Source organism: Ceratotherium simum, chromosome 33 (genome assembly GCF_057802395.1).
Source record: "Ceratotherium simum simum isolate JZ-2026a chromosome 33, ASM5780239v1, whole genome shotgun sequence".
Lineage (NCBI taxonomy): Eukaryota > Metazoa > Chordata > Mammalia > Perissodactyla > Rhinocerotidae > Ceratotherium > Ceratotherium simum.
This window is the reverse complement of record NC_141932.1, coordinates 29,719,999-29,740,831: the sequence shown is the minus strand read 5'-3', so window position 1 is coordinate 29,740,831 and position 20,833 is coordinate 29,719,999.

Genomic DNA, 20,833 nt, shown 5'->3' with positions numbered 1-20,833 from the left:
GGTAGCATGTGAACAATGAGTATGTTCTCAAAAGGCAATAACTATTGCAATCAGACGCCAATTTCAAGAATATCTGACATACAGAAGCATCCATGACAAGTCACCAAGCCCTCCTCTAGGCCAGGAGAGAAAGACTTTAAGGCAAGCCTGTGGGAGGAAAACGAATTTTACATCTGTGGTCTGCCAGTCAGTGCTCCTCCCCATGCAGAGGCTGAAGGAGCAGGAGGCCTGCTGACTTTTGTCAAGAGCCTACGTGCTGGGCACTTGGTTTGTGCTCCCTCTCCTTACCTTCAGGCAATCCTTTGGGTGGCTCCATGCACTGGTACAGCCCAGGTGCTGTGCTATCAAGGCCAGTGACTTTCCCAAGGATACACAAACAGATCATAATCATATGTGGAGGTTATTTTCAGAGGGAGAAACTACTAATGACACCTGGGGGACTGGAAGGCAACATTCAAGTTGAATCCTGCAAGATGCCATGGCATTTGTGGGCAGAGCTCCTAAGACCGCAATAAATATTTGTCAATGATCACAAGCCAAGGAGGGGTTGGACGTGCAAAGGGCCAGAGGAGAGAGGCTTTAAAACCCCACAGGAAGTGCTTCTCCAAGTGTTGAGCAAAAGGGCTGGTTGTTCATCACCTTCTCAGGAATCATTCAAAACGGCCCCGCCAGCCCGCAACCCTGCAGCCAGGAGCTCTCCATGTGCAATATTATGGAGTGCCAGAATGGGAAAGGCACCACATAAAATCAAATTCTCTTCTAGTTTAAGTTGAGTGGTGCACCAGTTCAGCTTTAAAACCTAATTTCTTAAAAGTTTCAGAGGGAAAAAAAAATGTCCCTTTGCAATTGGAATGGAGTTCACATAAATTAACAGGCCAGCTCTGTGTATCCATCTTTCAGAACTTTCCTTGATTGTTCATTTTAATCAGCAGCCCACATTCTTTGACTTTTCATCCTTCACTGCCCAGAATGATGCACTGCAGCTACTGATGACACGCAAATGTTAATTTTGTGCAAGTTCAAACATCATCCAAAAAGGGCTTATTTTAAAGACTGCTTTGCAAACACCAGCTGAAAATGAGGATGGACTGAATCAAACACTGCCAAGAAATTCAGAGGAGGGAAGGCTTTGGTCTTACGGAAACTCACAAAGTTTTCATCTCTAAATTCTCCATCTCCCCAAGGCCCAAAGTAGAATCATTGGTTTCTAGAGCCAGAAGGGAACTCAGACATCATCACAGCACTGCCCAAGGTCATTCAGCCTGGTAGTGGACGGACCAGCTAACCCTCGGTAAAGGAGCCTTTCGTAAAATGTGAAACCTACACATTTCAAGTCCTTGTGTGATTTAACAGGTTTTAGGAAGACCTGGGCACATCGCACTCACACACATTTAACTAATGGGCCTATTCTAGACCCCTGGTCCACCCCATCACCAATCACCCACTACCCCTACCCTGTCTCCTCCAGCATAGGACGTCACCATTGCCTAGGAAAGGGCACAAGAGGGACAGCTGCTCAGAGGGGCTGCAAAAGGAATTGCATGCTTGAATGAGAAGCAATCACCCAAGTTCTTCTCTAGAACTTGTCAAAATCGTAACAACGTGCACATGGGTCTGATCAAGCAAGATTCCCACTCATATCCGGCTGTCATTTATTGAGAACCTACTTTGCCAGGAGATCCCATGCTGAGTATTTATGCATATACTGTGTCATTGACCACATCTACACACAAAAAAATTAATATGTATTACAGTTATAGAGGTTTCATATTAAAATACAATGGAGCAAACCTTGCAAGCAAGGAGGACCCACTTAAAACCCCTAAAAAACTGTATAGACTTAGTCTCTCTCCATCCCTCTCGGTCACTCTCCATCAGATTATTGTGTTTTATTTTCTTCAGAGCTGAAATTAGCTGCAACATATCATCTGTTTGTTTGTTTGTTTGTCTCTGCTCTACACGAAGCACCATCAGAAGAGAACCTCATCTGTCAATCACTCCTTCATCCCCAGAGCACACAAAGAATATTTTTGAATGAATGAATGAAGCAATTCTGGCCTATCTATCACCAGGATTCTCCAAGGCAAGATCATGCCATGTGAAGCCCCGAGCAGAGAGGGCAGGGGTCTGACGGCCCCGAGACTTGGAGAAACATGTCGCAGCAACATGGCCCTAGAGAATAAACCCAGCTGAATGCTGTGGTCCAGGCCTCTCAGTGGCCTTGCCTCTAGAACACCAGCAACATGTAAACAAGCCACCAACAGTGATGATTACCAGCTTCTGCAGCCTATCAGACTAAACTGTTCACAGCGGCAGCCCATCTTCTGAAAGTACAGGCAAGATACTTCCACTGCCACGTCAAAAAAATGGCTACAGCTATTCCCTGAGCAATAACAGCCCATCTTGAAATGCAGGCCTCGTTTCATTTGGCTTATAATAATCATGTTCTGTCTTTTAACCCTCAAAGTGTTAAGTGTCATCATCTTCTCTGGGGATGAAAAGATCTGGGATTAACAACTTTCTCTTTTAAAAATTCATAAAGGTGCGAACAACCAGCAGAACATCCAGTGGCTGCACATGGGAAGAAGACAAGGGAGAAGGAGGGGAAAAATACACCACCACCGTTTCCCCCACAGGACACTTGGCAATTAACTGCAGCTATGTCAGCAATTTTTTGAAAAATTTCCTAAACATGGAGAAGGCTCATCCTCACCATATGAAAGACAAAACCACTGCAGCGACTCTCCCATGCATTACAATGTGTGTGTCTTACTTCTTAACCAAGCCGCTAATCACGCAAATTATTGCAACTAATTACATCTGAAGGTCTAATTAATTCTTTCAGTACCACATCATTTAGTACGCATTCACAACACAGCACCTGTTTTGAAAATCCTTGCAGTTAATTTGTTTATAAACAAACACTATTTGCATAAAATGTTTAATGAATGGTTTAACAGTTAGTACAATACTCCAGTTTTGTCTTAGTAGATTTGAGGTCATCAAAGGCCATGATAAATTAATTTTAAACTATACAAATTAATTTAAATAGAATGTGTGAATTTCTCATTAATAAAGGAAACATTTCCAACATGTTAATTAATATCTCTGTAACAGGCTAATTGCTCCCTGCACAACAAGTACATCTTGCAAACAAACCTTAAAGATTTGGGGGGCAAAGGGGTGGGGACTATTTTAAAGCTGCAAAAAAAAAAAAGTGCAATTCAGAAAAAAACATACAAAGCCCTATTATACTGAGGAATTCACTGTTTAGGGCAGGCAAACCAGGAAAAGAAGCATCCTCTTATTTTATGGAGACAACATATTTTAGTCCTCAAGAATGGGACAGTTGAAAAATGTTTCTATCACAGACTCTGAAAAGATGGTTAGAAGACGCCTGCCTTCTGGTAGAAACCCACAATTAATGAAAATATTAGTTCTTCTGAAAGTAAAGATCTCTCCTGTGAATTCAGGGCATATTGGCTGTATTTGTGCCCCAATGGTAAATATAGATTTCATTAACCAATCTGCATCTTAACACCAGAATCTGAGGCCCAGCCATCACAATTTTCCCTGTGGCAAACCATGGAAAGACACTTCACATAGAAACTAAAGAGGACCAACATTACTGCTCGGCATCAAGCACAGCCCTTGCAAAAGCCATCACTGAAATATGTTCAAAGCCCTAAAGTTTGTTTCTGATTTGCAAGCATTTTCACATTTGATAAGCACCTGTTGTAAATTTACATCCACTCAGAAAGTATTCTTATGATAGGAAGCTGAGAATTGTAAAGCATATTTATATTCTTACCCTCGTGCAGTGCTGCCACTTAATGCACAGGCTGATGAAATCACTGGCTACACGGGACCCAGAGGGATGTGCAGCACCACCTGGCTCTCACGGCATCCGCCCCCGAGGAGCCGCCCGTCCCTTCCTCCTGGAAGGGGTTTTATTTATCAGCACTGATCAACAAGCTCTTGGTTTCTGTTTTAAGTCCATTAACTTGAAGAATGTGTGTGTGTGTGTGTGCGCGCGCGCGCGCGCACGCGTGTGTAAGCGGGGTGGGCGTGGGGGTAGAATGACAGATAAACAAAGAGAAGCACAAATACAGACTTCACAACACTTCCTTGGGACCTGCCACCATCTATCCAGGAAAACAACGGAAAAATAAGTGGGATCCTCTTCCCCCTAGAACCAGGGGAAAACGGGCATCAGCCCGGATTCTGATTGGACCCAGATTTCCAGTCTGGTGCCGCTGCCGGGAAGGGAACACACTGGCCACCCTGCCCCTCGGTCCCGACGTTTCTTTGGAGGTGATGAAGAGGGATACTGCCCAAGCAGCCCACTGCCAAGCTGCCCGGGTGAGCCTGGTGGGGTGTGAAAACGCCCTTGCTTTGCTCTTTTGCTAGGTCAATGCCAGCCAGCAGCGCTGCCCCTGGGGACCTGAAGAGGCCTCAGCTCCCCGTGGTCTCACCACCCCTTGGCTCCACCCAAGAGGCTGAGCCTTTCCTGTAAACCTCAGGCATCGGCGGGTGACGCAGTGGAATGATGGATTTCAGACGAGGCAGGCGCTTCCCACTCTTTGAAAACTCTTTTTATTCTTTCCAAGTTTCCCACCAACAGCTCCGCAATAAAAATTCAGTGCTTGAGAGACAAACATTTCAAGAGCACAGGCTGTGATGAGGAGAAACGAGCCATTCCCACTCTATCTATCAGGACACAGATGTAAGCTGCTTTACCTCTAAAATGCAAACAAACAAACAAAAACAGAAATGACGGTTGGCACAGCGCTCAGGACTACAGGCCCATTTCCATGTGGACTTCCCTTTAGGAAAAAGAGACTTAGGAAAAGCCAAGTGAGGGATTCCATGCCAACTGGGAGAACCAAGGCACGGGGTCCACGGTGCAGGGTGCAGGCGCTCCGCGGGGCAGAGCTTGCACTGGGGGAGGAGGGGGCTGTCAGAGATAAAGCTTCCATCCCAGAACAAGCAGAAATTGGCACCCCACTCTGCAATAAAAAAGTCAGAGAGCCTTGCAGTGGAGATGGAACCCAGGGAACCCCTACAGCCAGTTGCCAAGGCGGCTGCTGGGCACAGCGAGGCTGTGTTTAAGCCCAACGTGGTCTCTGACTTCTCTCCAAAGTCGGTGGCAGTGCCCTACCTAAGGCGACCAGATTCCGCGCTCCCGCAGCCCCTCTCGCACGAAATCATTCCCGGATCCGGAGCCTGGCTTTTTCTCTCCCCATTAAAAATCACCAGCATCTCGCAAATAAAGGCGATCACCATGTGAAAAATTATCTTTTAAAATGGAGTTTAATTTGCATATAAGGAACGAGAGATTTATGGCGAGCAACATCGTCCAGCACTGCATCTGCCTAGCATCAGTCGTAATTTAGATTGTTTGTGACTGATCTTAAATTCTAAAGCTGGGAGAAGATGAAGTACTCTGTTGCTGTATTATTGTCAGGAGTCTAAGACTTACCAGAGATTTATTAGTAATCTTATCACAAACATGTCTCAAGTTTTTGCTTTTAATATGTGCCAAGCTCCTCTGAGGAATTTTCCTCACTGCAATTATGTTCCTCAATGCATGCATTCTGAAGCTGAGTTGATTTCCTTCCCAAAATAAAGCGACCTATCATTACACCACAGCAGCTCTTGTACATTTTTCCTCTGCTACTTAATAATCAATGTATTCATCATTAAAATCTGAGCCCTGAAGCAATGGTTTTTAGCATATTCTAATGACTAGCGACTTGCAAATTACAATGACCTTTCATGTACATTCTGTAAGCACCTTGTTCTAATGTGTACTGTATTTATAGTTTGCCAATACAAACTAGCCAAAGATTGGATAATTACTGTAATCTATTAGCTCGATTGCTTTCCTTGCTCATTTATAGCATGTGCCACGCAGGCCATTTTCAAAAGCTGGCCTATCTTTCATCTCCCGCAAGCTCAGAAAGTAAGGGACACTTCATCTTCACAATACACACACTTACTAATGTCTGAAGAGCGGCCCATCTCGGCTCAAGGAGGTTTCAAAAATAAAGAATCTTCCTTCCTATTAGTGTCATCATGCTATTTGTGACTGACGAAAAACACCGCTCCAAGTGTGTAAACTTTCCTTGAAGACTGTCACGGCCAGTTCCATCTTCCGCCCATTACTCTGACCTCCAAATAGCATTTAATAAGATCTGCTTGTTTCTTCGCTTTGAAAGAAAAAGATAAAGGCACTTCTCTTAAACAAGAAACAATTTTTTTGCTATAAGTAAATGTTTCGAGGGAAGCATTAAACTTTTTTTTTCAGCACGCAGCTGTGACTGGGGAGCCGATAAGAGCCGCGTGTGGACGTATTAGCTGGGGTCGCCTCTGACCCTCCGTGACGGTCTCTTTCAGGCAGTTATGGATAGATAGCATTACAGACACTGGTAATTAAAACAACACTAATTTTGTCTCTGTGGCCATGCTTTGTTGTTAGAAGCCATCTATCATGGCCTTCACGCATCACACAATGAGAAGACATTTGTCTGTACACATTGTGCTTGGTCAACAGTTTTACGGAGCTCCCCGTGTACCTGGATGCCCAGGCACTTCTAAAGACAGAGTGCTTTCATTTCTACTCTAGTGCTCTGATTAATAAAACATTTTGCATGCTTAGTCAAAACATGCGGCAATCTTTTCACCACATATATCCATGGGGGAAAAGAAACAATGTTAATTTCCTTCCTTTTAGAAAGAAAATAACAACAACAACGACGACAAAGAAATTCTCTTTTGGATTGGAAGAGAAAGAAAAAATCAAATATGGAAATAGTTGCCTCCTCTGTAAAACAGAGAACAGCCTCACGGAGAGCATAATATCAAGACACACACAGAGTACAAAGCAGCTCCTTTAAGACTATGTATATTTTTGACAATATGTGTTGTTGATTCTTTCCCGTGCATCCATTTGTTTGATTTATGGATGCTCGACTTCACTTCACCTTTTGTGACGAGATCTACAGTTACATGAAGACTGACAGCAAATCAAATGTTTTTATATTTGGGCAATAAAAAAAAAAAAGAAAACATCTATTTCATAGGCCCTTATAGGAAATTAGGGTAGCCGAAATGCACACTGACTAGTTTAGTTCTATTGGAATAAACTAAAAGCAAACAGTAATGGTGCATTTCAAGGGATCTTTAACAAGTGACACAAACAAGAGAAGAAGCAGACAGGACCATTTAACTTCAAACTCCACCGAAGAGAGCCAAAATGTAGGTTTCCTCCAGCAAGCCCATCTCGCAGCTGTGTGGCAGTCCTCACCTCTCAGTGGAAAAGCCACCCCCTCGAGACTCTCCAGGCACCCCCAAATGCATTTTTTATCAAGTGTCTGAAAGGTGGGAGCTGTTAGAAGTGTTCTCTATTCACAGATGATCACAGCCCTTTTTCCCCTTAGCTGCAGACACACATGTAGTTTCAAATATTAGCTAGAACTCCAGCCTCCACCAGCCCCTAATTGCTCTCTCAGGGAAGGTATCATAAACGCAGGTATGGATGACATAGATGTAGCTTCAACTTTATGCAGGCAGGAATCTTACATCAAAGCTATTTGCAAAGTGACACAACTAGTTATTAAAAAGTACATTTTTATTATATTCCTTAGAATTTGCTTTCCTCAGAAAACACGTGTATTTTTTAACGTGGCCACAGAAATGCAGGGGTAATTTGGCCATTAATGACATCTGCAAGGGAAAGACACAAATATTTTTCAAGCCAGTTTAATAAATTCAAGTGTTTCTGCCAATAAAAGTAACCTGATAATTTAAATAAGTTAATATTAGCACATCTCTCTTCCCGGCTGCTGTGAGCAGTCTGACTGCTGTCATTAAGCGAAAAAGGCCAGACAATGTGAGTTTATCTGGTCCTACGTCCATTTCTAGTCCTGATTCTACTGAAACAAATGGGAAAGAAAAACTTAGTGACTTTTGGCAAACTACAAAGGTTACCTCTATTCATCATGGAGGAACGGATGCTAAGTGCTTTCTGTCTGTCCATATATTTTAAAGATTTAGAAGGCACCTGGTGGTGTTCTCGGGATAAAGACGGGAGTGTTCATCTTTGGCACAAGCAGAGTATCTCTCACAGTTTTCTCTTTACGTTGCTGGTACTATTGAAATCCTTTTTGGACTATAGGGTTTTGGAAACAAGGTTATTTTTCAACGATATAAAAAGCCAAAGCTTTTCCTTCTTCAGATCATTCACGAGTCTTTTAAGGCAAAGGAGAGGGTTTGAAGGTGCTGTTAACCCTTGGCGGAGAAGCAGCTCAATATTTGCAAAGGCAAGAACATAATTCTCATCAGCCATATTGCAGTAAAACGTGCCTCTCCCGATACCATTAAAGCCTTCCCTGGAGAAGATTTCCAGAGACTGTTGGAAGGTAAACTCAGAGGAAACACAGGTGAAAGGAACCAGGTGGCCCGTTCTTAAATCTTAACTCTTCAGGCAACAGCTGCAACGTTGAGAGCCCAAATTGCAATCTGACGCGTGGCCTGACAGGCGAGGAAGTTCAGAGCCTTCCCAGCACCGGTCCCACCGTGCACCGTGCACAACAACAGATCTTTTAACTTGCTATAACTCATTTGCATGAATTTACTTTTTGCCTTAAGAGGTTGTTGTAATGTGTGTTAAAACACACAGTGCAATTTTATCTCCATAATATCACAAAAGAAATATTATGTTAGTATAAAGTAAAAAAAAAAAAAGAAGAAGAAAGAATGCTGCGAAATCTGCAGCTCGGCTTGCGGCAAAGCACTGCTCAAAAGCGCCACCCAAAGGCGGGAGGGGTGTAAAGGCACTCGGGGAGGGATCGTTTTTGTTAATTTCAGCAATCCGTGTGTAAAAAATGACAGCGCCACGCCAGTTGATGGAGGCTTTTGATTGAAGTGACTGATTGCCTCTGCTGCACCTGCGGAAAATTGATGACAATGCTGTCTAAACCATTCATTAGGATTTGGAACTTCACGCGATGAATGCTGGATTCATAAATTTGCTAGACATGTGTTGTAGATAATATGACAAAGCACTGTTTCCAAATGAACATTTCTTTGACCTAATTTTATCGAAATCATGCAAAGGAATGAAAGAATATTTGTGCCCAAACTCTGGAAACAGCTGCAACTGAGGCTCACTCGCTCCCTCTCTCTCTCTGTCTGTCTTTCAAATAAATTTAAGTGAAATATACTTGGACGATATCTGCTGGTTTGGTTTAAAATATTTGTTAGAATGACAAAGCATTTATTTTTACCTATTACAAACACTGTTACTCTCTGCCCACTGAAGGAAAATTATTTTAAGGTTTTTCAAGCCCCAAATTTGCTAAGTTGAACACAAGTGGAAAACAGATTTTAAAAATAATAATAATGTCATCCTCACAGACATCTTAGGAGGAACCATTTCGGTATCAACTGGACACAGATTCTGTGAGAACTGGACTGACTGCAGGCCTTAAAAGGAGATGAAATCCCTTTAAAATAGTGACTCTTTTGGTCAAAAAAGGTGAAACCAGGAAAAATTGCCATCTATACACATTTTATAGAAAATTCCTGACTTGTTGATTTTAATGTATTGAAACACTATCGACATTGAATGAAGCGTTTTCTGAGAAGAGGCCAGAGCACCGTTTTCGCACCTGGATCTGCTCAGCTGCACACAGGAAGAAGGGGCCGTGGCCACATCCACCTCCTGAAGCAGACAGCCCACTGGAGGTTGAACCGTTAGGAAAGAGTTACATTTTTGGAAAAAAATACCTGACACTTGAGAATCCGAAACTGCCTGCTATAGAAACAGCTCTTACTTCTACAACAAGGACCCTCTGCCTAGTACTTGGAATCCCCCCCAAAAAAACAAAATGAATATTTATTAACGTAAGAAGAACCTGGCGCAGGTCGGTTCCACGCATCCCAATCTGCCAAAATGCATCCAAATCTCTTCCCCGGCATTTAAAAGAAATCTATTTTTATAAATTCTCATGAATTTAGGTTTTACTACCAGGAAGGTAATTTCTGATTAGGCATCTTGGGTTGTTTTTTTTTTCTCTCTCTCTCTTTTTTCCTCAAGAATCCCTGCAAATACCTGAGGTGCTACGTTAACCCCACACCTGGATGGAGAGAAACCGCAGGTGTGAATGGCAAGGCTAACAGATCTGAGTTTTGCCAAGCATTTCCCTACTGCTCCAGCCATCACTCTGAACTGGAAAACATTATCCAGGAAGATCCAAACAAGCAAGGCTCTTTAAAGCTGCTACGCCCAAGCTGCTACAGATACGAAATTACCAAGTAGATACGTGAAAACTGCTAACCATGGAACAACCCGGGTTATCCTCTAATTGCCATGCTTCAATTTCTAATGGAGAAAATGTGTAAAACAAATAACCAGGGATGGGAGCTCCAAGCAGTAAAAGCAGAACACTCTGTGTTTCAGTAAATCATATAACTCTACAGCCGGACTGGGGAAGCCTGAAGCTCCAACACCCTCTAGACAATTTGGATCCACTGTTGTCTTCAAATTCAGGGCAATATGTTTAAAACAAATTCCTGGTTTGTCTTGGATGGCCTTCACAATGAGAATCCCAGGCCTGCAAAACCTCGGAGGTCAAATATGCACTCACCAGTCCAGCGGCAAAGAAAGAGACAGGGACACATACTCTGCTGTCCAGTCCGGGTACTGAGGGGGATGGTGATCCTCAGCCTCGCCCTGGAAGATGTCACAGTCTGGTCAGTGTGTGGGTGCAGGGTAAAACACGCATAAATTCCCCACGGCGCAAGGCAAGAACACCCAGATGCCCAGAGGGACACCGACTCTAGGTTAACCAGTAGCTCTGGGGGTGGGCACATGTGGGCAACTAACCAGCAGAGGTTTTGGCGGAGAGGTGGCAGGGGGCGGGTACGTCAGAAACGTGTGTACATATGAACCTCCAGGGACACGCATGGACTGGCCTGTGCCTGTCCTTCCTCCCTCTGTCACTCCCCCTCCGGCCTTTCTAGTAGGGTCCAGACAGGCGCAGACAGGGAGAGTGGTCCAAGAGTGGGCCACCCAGCTTGTGGTCCTCACCCACGTCCCCCGTCTGGCCTGAGTTGGCACCCGAGTTTGTAACCCCTGACGGAAATACACTCTCCATCTTCTATCCCGACACCTTTTCAGGAAGCCTTTAGTCTCAACGAGGAGAAAAAAACATTTCGTACCTGCAAGACCATTAGCTGAGAATCATCTCGCTCATCCTACGCATTCTGGTGATTTCCTCCTTCCAGCTCCTTTTTCTAGGGAAGTCTGTGTCATCCACGTGGGTAAGGAGTCCACACTTCTTCCATTGGAATCTCCTTGGCCACAGGGCTTGTTCCCTTGCCCCGTGCATCCCCTCACAACCCGCTCCAAACCCTCTTCCTTTGTAGCCTGAATGGGGCCCATTTGGAGCCTGACCTGAGACAGGCTCTGTCCTTCCTGGGGCCTTGAATGCTGAATTAGCCTTCATTTCCCTTAGACACAATGAACAGAACCCAAAGCTCTTTTTTTTTTGGTGAGGAAGATCGGCCCTGAGCTAACATCTGCCAATCCTCCTCTTTTTGCTGAGGAAGACTGGCCCTGGGCCAACATCTGTGCCCATCTTCCTCTACTTTATATGGGACGCCGCCACAGCATGGCTTGATAAGCGGTGTGTCCGTGCGCGCCCGGGATCCGAACCGGCGAACCCCGGGCCGCCGCAGCAGAACGCGCGCACCTAACCACTTGTGCCACCCGGCCGGTCCCAGAAACCAAAGCTTTTGCATATGATTCCCAGTAAAACCAAGCCCAGTGTGGGCCAGATGCTGCTCTCAGGTGGCTGCCGTCTCAGCACACGCCCTCTAGCCCTGGACTTGCATAATGGTGCTTGAAGTCCAGCCCCTTCCCCAGGAGCCAGGTCCTGGCACCAACAACGACCGACATGGGGTTGAGGTGGGGGCACTTCATGGAGAATGCGGGAAAAGAAGGCCATGTGTCCAGTGATTTCAGGAGAGCAAGTTCTCCTCGAGAATGAAGGCTTTGTAGCACCCACTCCCCGTGACAGGTATGTAGTGGCACCTCCAGCTCAGGTCGGCACGAGGTCTTGGAGGCCCTTAAGAACACTGTGGTCCAGGGCCAGGTCTAGCGGCCGTGTTGAACAGACAGCACAGGGAGTGGGGAGAGGAGGGGAGAAGGAAGAGGTTCAACAGGCAGTGTAACCCTAAAAATCTGACCAGCCCCTCCATCTCTTAAGAAAAACAATGGCTGAGAAGTGGCAGAGTCACAGGCCCTGTTGGCACACTTCCGGCCCAGGCCACTTAAACTTTCCCACCAGCCTGCTGGCTCACGACAGTTATGCTAAATTGAGCAGCCTCCCATCCCAACGCTCGGAGGAGACAGAACCAACTCACCATTCATCCATCCATCCAGGCATTTAGTCAGCTTCAGTTACTGAGTCTGTGCTGGAGATACAAAGATGAAAATGACACAGGCCCTGTCCTCCAGGAACGCCCAGTCCAGTGGGGGACAATGACAGGGAATACGACATTTGAGCTATATCCCAGCAGTGGGGACGGCCTTGCACAGAGCCATCCACACTCTCGCAGCTCCTCCCCTCACGCCAGACAAGAATAGAGTTAACAGAGCCCCCACCTGGGAATGCACACACACACACACACACACACACGTGAATACAGACACACATATCTTACCACCACTGGGAGGGAAAGAAAAAACAAACCACTGGGAGCAACAGCATTGTGAGACCCCAGACCTCAGCAAGTGCCAATTTCAGAGGCAACAGCATCTTTCAATGCGGAAGGAATGCACTCCTACCTGAGACAGGTGCACGGAGCTAAGCTTCCACTCCAGCTGTGGAAGACTGCAAGGGAGCTGTGCACTAAACCCCTCACACATCAACCTCTGTGGTCCTTCCAGAAGGCTGGGAGGACCGTGTTCTCAGAAGCACAGTTGTGTCTGGGCTGAAAGAACATGGTCCCAGTGGATAATATGAAAGATCCCTCCTCTGAGCAACGTGGCTGACACTCCTCAGCCCAGTTGTCACTTGTAACAAACCCCAGCTGGCCACACAGGGAGGGGAGGCAGGGCCATCCAAGGCAGTGGCCAAACAATCCCCAAACAGACACCAATGCTTTATAAATACCTGCAGCGGCAGGAGGGCCAGACAGACAACCCAGGGGGAAGCCTGCCGATGCAAGACTCAGGGAACTGGGGCTGTGGAGGCCCGGGAGGGGGCTGCACCACCTACAGGGGCAGATGGTCAGCTCTGAGAGATGGTTCTGCATGCACGCAAGGACCCCATGTTCCCAGCACGTCCAAATATTCAAACGAAGCCAGAAATCCAGATAATTATATGAAATCTCCAATAATTAAATGTCAGCAACAAATTCATATTTCCTTTAAATAATCTGAGAATGGAGCAGAATACATCTGTGGGTAGATTCAGGCCCCCAGACACCCATTTTGTGACTCTGGGATAACTCTTTCCTCCAAGGATCCTGGAAGCTTAATTCTTTAATTCCTCTCCTTCCCCCGAGTCAGGTGTCGCCCCAGTAAACACTGGGGGCTAGCAAGCTGACATAAAGGTCGGCGTGGTCTTAGGCAGGGCGAACAGGGCAAGGTTGAGTGACTCTGACCATGCCTGCTCATGGGGCCGGGGGACTTATCTGTGGCACGAGGTCATTTTGCCAGAGTCCAAGGTTTTCCTCTGAGCCTGTGACACGGGGGACCTGCTTCTGGGAAGAGCCCCCTTGCGCTCCTGCTTAGTTGCCAGAGAAGGTCGAAGGATGGCCTCTAGCTCAGCAGGATGCCCCACAGCCTCTCAGGGGAGAAGGGTTTGCAGGGATTCACTTAAAGGCAACTGATTTCTGCTTCCTGTTTCTCCATGGAAGGAGCCAGAACTACCCCCTGGTCGTGAGGGCATAAGCTTTTCACAGCAGCAGGGGAGTGTGTGGGCTGGGTGATTCAAATTTTAGATTTTTGCTAAACATTTGCTTCCATCAGATTGTTCTTTTTATATATTATATATATATTATGCATATTTATTAAAATATTTGTATATATTTTATAGATTATATATAGATTATATATGTATTTTTTTGGTCTCTTCTCTTTCCTTGCTAACATCTACAGGTTGAGCCCAGTGCAGTGATAGTTAAAATATCACATTTCTCCACATGAGTTTCACTATATCGAAATACGATAGCTGAGGCTCACAGGAACCAGTTTACTCTCAGGTTCCCCGATTCTGTGCCCCCTGGTTTCACCGAAGAAAGCAAGATGCTCCAGGCATCCCCATTTAGGGGCAACCCGCCCCCCCAGCATCTCCCAGTTCTTCACAAAAGGGGAACACTGAGCCAATTCTTTGTCTATTCTCTTGTGTGTAACTGTCTGTGTGCACATCCGTGAGTGTTTGCATCTCGAGTATTTAACAATCCTATTTAAGAATGCAAAGGTCCATACAGTGTCATTAAAACAAATGAGTATAACCCTTTGGTCATCTAGGTGGAAGCATTTTGTTGGGTTCTTTTCAAATTGCTATTGCTATATATAAATGTAACATATAGCAATAACTGCAGAGAGACACCGTGCCCTTGTGTATGGATAATTAAAATAGGAATATCTCTGGACTAAATTAAAATGTGTAAAATCCAAATCCTTATAGCATCCATGAAATTACAGAAGCTACAAGTGAATCACTAGCCCAGGGACGAAGCGTTTCTCTCATTACTTCAAGAACCTCTTCCATGATCACAGTTTTACATTTTCACAAATCTACATGGTTCTTTTTATGTCACTAAATATCTCAGCTCACTTTTACTGCCCTCCTTATAGATATGCTAGTTGGTAACAGCATGCAAACAGTCTCCAATCATTTAGGAGAAACCAACACTTTTAGTGCTTTTGATGACACGATTACTACGAATTATGAACTAAAAATCTGAACAGGATAGATGGAGATAAATTATATCTTTATGAATATTAAAAAACGCATGTTTTCCAGTATCAGACAATCAAAACCCACAGGTCACAATCTATGAATTAAGAAGATGCGAATACCTGAGAACTTGTACCCAGATTTTCACCTTAACCCATAACCTGTACAATCTGCTCGCTTCCCCTTGACAGAGAACTCCTGATATGCCCTTGTCTCCTCTGTACTTTGAGCGTAAGAGGTGTTATTACCCATAACTTTTTATTTAAAGGAATTGTGCAGCTGGGAAAATGAATGAATTTAATTATCAATGCAGTGTGAAAAAAATCATTAGAGCAAGGGCCTGGAACGCCACATATTAAAAATAAACAAAGGCTATTAAAAAACAGTTCCAAAAAAGAATGTCAGTTTTTCTTCAATTCTTAAAAGGTAAATACCAAAAAGAAAACCATATGTAAACATCCATAGTTACAGAAGAAATTACTCTTTAAGAAAATGTTAAACGACTGACTGGATCATTTAACTCTAAATCTATACTTTATGTGGCAGTATAGGAAGGTCATTTGATTGCTATGCATAGAAAAATGAGAATTCTAATATGTTCTCAAAGTTTCACCTTCATAAGACAAAATTTTCATTATAAAATTTTATTTAATGGTGAGCACACAGAACTTCTTCCTCTGTTGTACAGGATGACGCTTCCATAACGAGAGGGCGAGCTTGCCTTTGCCTTTTAAAAGACAGTAGAACTACATCTTTTAACTAAATTTTAAAAAACAACTCTGTATTAATGGTACCATCATGACTGGAGGGGGAAAGGATTGATTCAACTCGAGGACTGGGGATAAATACTAAGCAAAGGTGCCCCAGAAAGACCTTTCTGGTTGGAAAGGCTGTGGAGAAACGTGTTTTCTAGACCAGCAGGCACGTTGAACAGCTCAGGGCAGGTGCAGGGTTTCCTGGTTGGGACCAAACTTGACCTGTAGCTCCACAGACTCCCGGGGGTTATTTACAGCAGGGCCACTTACAAATCCCGATGAGGAGGAGCCCAGGCAAGATGGATGGGGACTCAGCTGTCAGACACCAAGAGGAGCCATAGGACAACAGAGAGCATGGCTCACAGTGGTCTATCTCCAGCCAGAGCCCAGAGAAAGCGAGGGCAAGAGGCAAGTTCAGGAGGAAGCTGAAGGAAGACCAGATGACGCCTCCTGGGTGGGGAGCGCAGGGTGGCTTCTCCTCCATCAGCTCAGGGAAGCTCATGTGGCCACGAGGCAGGGGCGCTGAAGAGAGTCACAGCTGTTGAAGAGCACGCGGAGATGCCCACTGCAACAGAAGGAGTGACGAATCCAGTCTCCAGCCAGAGGCAGAAGGGCCCAGGAGTAGCCATGAGTCCTTAGCTGTGTCCGAGACCCTGGTGCAGCAGAGCCTGTGTTTTGTAGCTGGGAGGCAGACAGGAAGGTAGAAACCCACATTAGACAACGGTCACTCACCAATTCCACACAATTCTGGTTACTTTGGCCAAAGGCTTTGGATTGTATGTGATCTCCACTTTCCTTATCTTCACATCTCTCCTCTCCACTGGGATCCCAGCGCCCCTCTGGAAGGTCAGGTCTAGGAGAGAGTCCAGGAGGGTGGGCCCAGCTGGTTTTTCCAAGACACCTTCCACCTCGATCCCTACCAGGATCAGTCTCCAGTGGTCCCCATCAGAACTGTCCCCAGCTTCCCTGCCAATCCCCTCTCTAGGCCTCACTGGCCATCTGTAAAACCAAGGCACTGAACAGAGACCTGTGGAGGGGCCTGGGGTCCTGGGTGCCCATAAATGCGTGAGATCTTAGGCCCTGCTAGACAAGAGCCCTTTGAAAACCCAATGAAAGCTACGGACTTTCTCCCCCAGGAAAAAGGACAATGTTGCTTACAATTTCAAGAGATCCACGGACCCTCCAAAGCTCACACATGGACCCCAGCCTAAGAGCCCTGAACCAGCTCAGAGGCACCACCCTCACCACCGTGAGTTTTCACATCAAGGAAACAGAGGCCTAGAGAAGAGGACAGAGTGTCCCAAAGTCACCCCGAAAGTCAGTGTCCAAATTGGGGTGAGAACTGGCTTCCTACCTCCCAGGCGAGGTCCTTCCTCTGGGCTCTTCCACCCTCGGCACTCCCTTCCTTCTCCCGCAGTGTTCCAAGTCCCCAGGTAGGAGTCTGCTATCTGGGCCCCATTTCAGAGCACACTTCCCACCAAGGGCAGGGACACACGTGGGAAGGAGTGAGGAAGGTAGGACACGGAGCCAGAAAAAGCAACATGGGTCCCAAAACACCACTGCCATCCGGCGAGCCCCAGCTGGCCGCCGCTGGGAAAGGGGTCACCTGTCCCTCCATGCAGAATAGGTAGCCCTGAGCTGTCGTCTCAAAAAGCACACTTGCTATCTTTAAAAAAAAACTGTGGAGGAGGAGGAGGAGAAAAGGATGCTCAGTCTAGATAAATTCAGAATGATTTGAATACATTACTGTAGTTAAGTTTAGTACATAAAGTACCGGGGATGGCTCTGCCGCGCATTTCAATGAAGCCTAAAATAATGAGGCTCTGGCGGGCCATTGCCGCTTTGTCGGAGCGATTCTGCCCTAATAAGTGGGAAGGAGGTGTCCACGGCCCCTTGCCTATGAATGGTACTCATGGGATTCAACCCAGCCTCTGAGGGGATGGCAAACTCCAAACAGGTAATTGGGATGAGAGGTTGAACACCTGGAGTGAAGGACGAGCCATGGAGGTCACTCCCTGGCCTGAACCAGCCAATGAGTCCTTCGAGGCACAGCCAACAGCTGCCCCCAAAAGCCTCCAGGTAGCCCAAGGGGGCCGGGGGAAACTATGGAGTCCCAGTAGCCAGAGGGCGGTCTCCAACCTGCTTCTCCAGGCCCTTCCATCTCCTCCTCCTCAGACTCAACCTACACTTCACCCAGCCTGGAACCACCCAGAGAAAACAGAACAATGACATTAACTTAAGGACTAAGAGGCCACCAGTAACTCCTTCCAGGACCTATCAGAGGGCAGAGTTTAAGGAGAGAAGGAAGGAAGGATTGAGAAGAGAAGGGAATGAGGGGAGAAGAAAAAGAAGAGCAGGGAGGACGAAGGAGAAGAGACAGAAGGAGAGAGAGAGACAGAGTCTCCCAGCTGTAGCTCCTAGGACCTTGAATGGAGAGACGTGATGTGTTGCTTGCTTCAGCATTTCCAGGGCCCAAATGGCTAAATCTGCAAGAATTAGAGGAGAAAAGACTGACTCAATAGCCACCCAAGGAGCCACATGTTCCAGAAAACATCCCAGGAGCCAAGGTCTGGAACGTGTGGATGGGGGAACGCAGCCGCGTCTCAGACAAAGAAGCTTGAAAGAGTGGTGACCATCTGTGAGGACTCTTGCCAGACCTTGCCTCTGACTCCACGAGCAGCCATTCGATACTCAGGAAGACGGAGCAGACAGAGCCTGACCCCAGCCAGTGGCAGAGCCAGGTTTCCCATGCAATCTGTCCCCCGCCAGAGGAGCTCGGAGCCTCTGTCAGGTAAGCCCAGCAGATGCTATGAGCTTGCAAATAAGGGGTGAAAGTTACTAGCCTCTGTATAAAAGGAAACCCACAGACTGTGGGCCAACGTCTCACTGAGAAAATAGAAAGAGTTCAATCAGCAGAAGCAGCCTCCTTTTCTGTTCTCTGGAGGCACTTGCTCCTCGACTTCTGTGAATAGTTAACTGAAAAGCTGTTGGGTGGACATCTGTTGTTTGTGCCTGCCCAGCCGCTCTCCCCCTTTCACTGGAAATAGCATCCCGACTTTCCTGGAGGAATCACTCCTCCCCCACGTTCACTCCACGTGGTCCCGGGTGGAGCTGAACCCACCCCTAGCTCCAGGGATAAGCAAGTGACCCAGACCGAGACCAGGAGGACATCACATCCCACTGGCCACTGTGATGGGCTCGGGGGGGCACAGGACCTAATCAGGGCCCGCCTGACTCAACAACGAGTTTTTGTGTAAAGAGAGAAGCTTTTCACTGGAGTTCCTGAGAGGAAAGTAAGCCTCTGGAGTTGCTGGTAGGCATCTTGTCACAAACAAGAGTCCGAGTTGCCTGAAAATGGAATCAAGGCAGAAGAAATCAAACCTGAACCCTGCTGATGGTGTTCTTGCCCCTGGATCCAGCCATTCCTGAAGCTCTGTCCCCTGGGGTTTGCAGTTACATGAGCCAAGATAATCTGTGGTTTGACAAGCCCATCTGACCTGGGCTGCTCTGGAAATGTCTTGACTAAAGGTAGCTGTTCACTGATGGACAGATGGACACATAAGGGTTGCTATGAAGTCACAGGAACAATGGGAGGCAGAAGGGTCTCCTCTCCCAGGAACAAAATGCGTATCAGCTTCTTTCAGGTCTCCAGAAAGAAACACCTGCTGGCCTAGTTGCATTTTGGGAGACACTGTGACTGAAGGACTCCTTCCCTGAGAATCTATCAAGCTGTGAAGTATTCACAGTTTTAAAATTACTCATCAAGAGCTGGATTTTTTTCCCCTCTGCTACCTTAGTTACTGATTATTTCCAGATCCATCAGATACACAAACTCTTGTTTTTAAAATGCAATCAGCACACCCACGCACCCATCTATAGATAGTAAAGAATAGGTAGCTGAAGCCCCTGGAATGTAATGTTATCACGCAGGATGAAATGGATAGCATTACAAATGTACACTCAGCAGGAAAATACTATTTAGCTGGTAATTCAAGCTGGGGATGAATAATCAGCTCATTTTGAATAATGAGCCAAGAAAGCGCTGCCACTTAGAAAACTTAGGGTCTTTTCCTGTCTTTGAAAGCCTGGTGTGGCTGTGTCACTCTGATGCAGAAGGTCACCATTCCTTCCGGAAGGCCTGCGCCACGGTCAGCTGGGCGGCTGGTTGGAGACCACGCAGGCAGACTTCTCTAGCTCCCGTTTCTCATCTGCCTCCAGTGTTTTGGGAGCCCATACCGAGGCCTCTCATTTCTCTGACCGCTGGCTCTGCAGGAGGGCAGACCCTGCACAGCTCGGTGGTCTCTGGACACATTTAAAAGCCCCATTTGTTGATTTCTTCTCATCTGTGCATTGGGTCGCATCACTGGGCTGGTCGTGCCCAGGAGCTACAAAATCCTTGTAGGGAGGGATCTTTCCAATTTAACCTGACATGGCTCCAGAAAATGCTCACCTGAATTATGGACAACATTCTCTTAGGACTTGGGACCAGCTACTTGAAGCATATGCCACAGGAGCATCAATACAGGAAAACATCTTAGAAAGGGGAATTCACACAGAACCCCATCATAGCTGATTTTGACCCATTTTCAAGAGCGTTGTTCCTTTTGTGGGTGTGAAAGCGATCTGGTGTGTGTGGCCTACGCCTTGAACTCTTTCGCAGACGAAGAGATGAACACGCTCTCCTGCACCACTGGCTGAGTCACCAGCTCCTCAGGCACAGGGCCTGCCGCCTTCCTCACGGCTGTCCACAGACCTCGGCCCGGACCTATGCCTGTCGGGCCAAGTGGTCTGAAAACTCCACACATTCTGGGCTGTTGCTCTGGGCTGAAGCTTTGTCCATCCAAAAGCCAGATTCTCAGCCTCCATAGAAAGCTTTGGAACTTTATTCTCAGGAAACACTGACCTAATCTTTGCATTGAGACTGCTATTTACATTAAAATTGGTCACATAATGAAAAAAAAAAAAAGTAGTTCATTAATATGCTAAGAAGTGCTAATTTGAACATTGCCGAAAAGCAATTGCAAATTCCATTTTGCAACTTGCAAATGTGATGCAGTGCAAATTAAGGCTGATGGACCCATCTTCAGACGTTCAAACTTC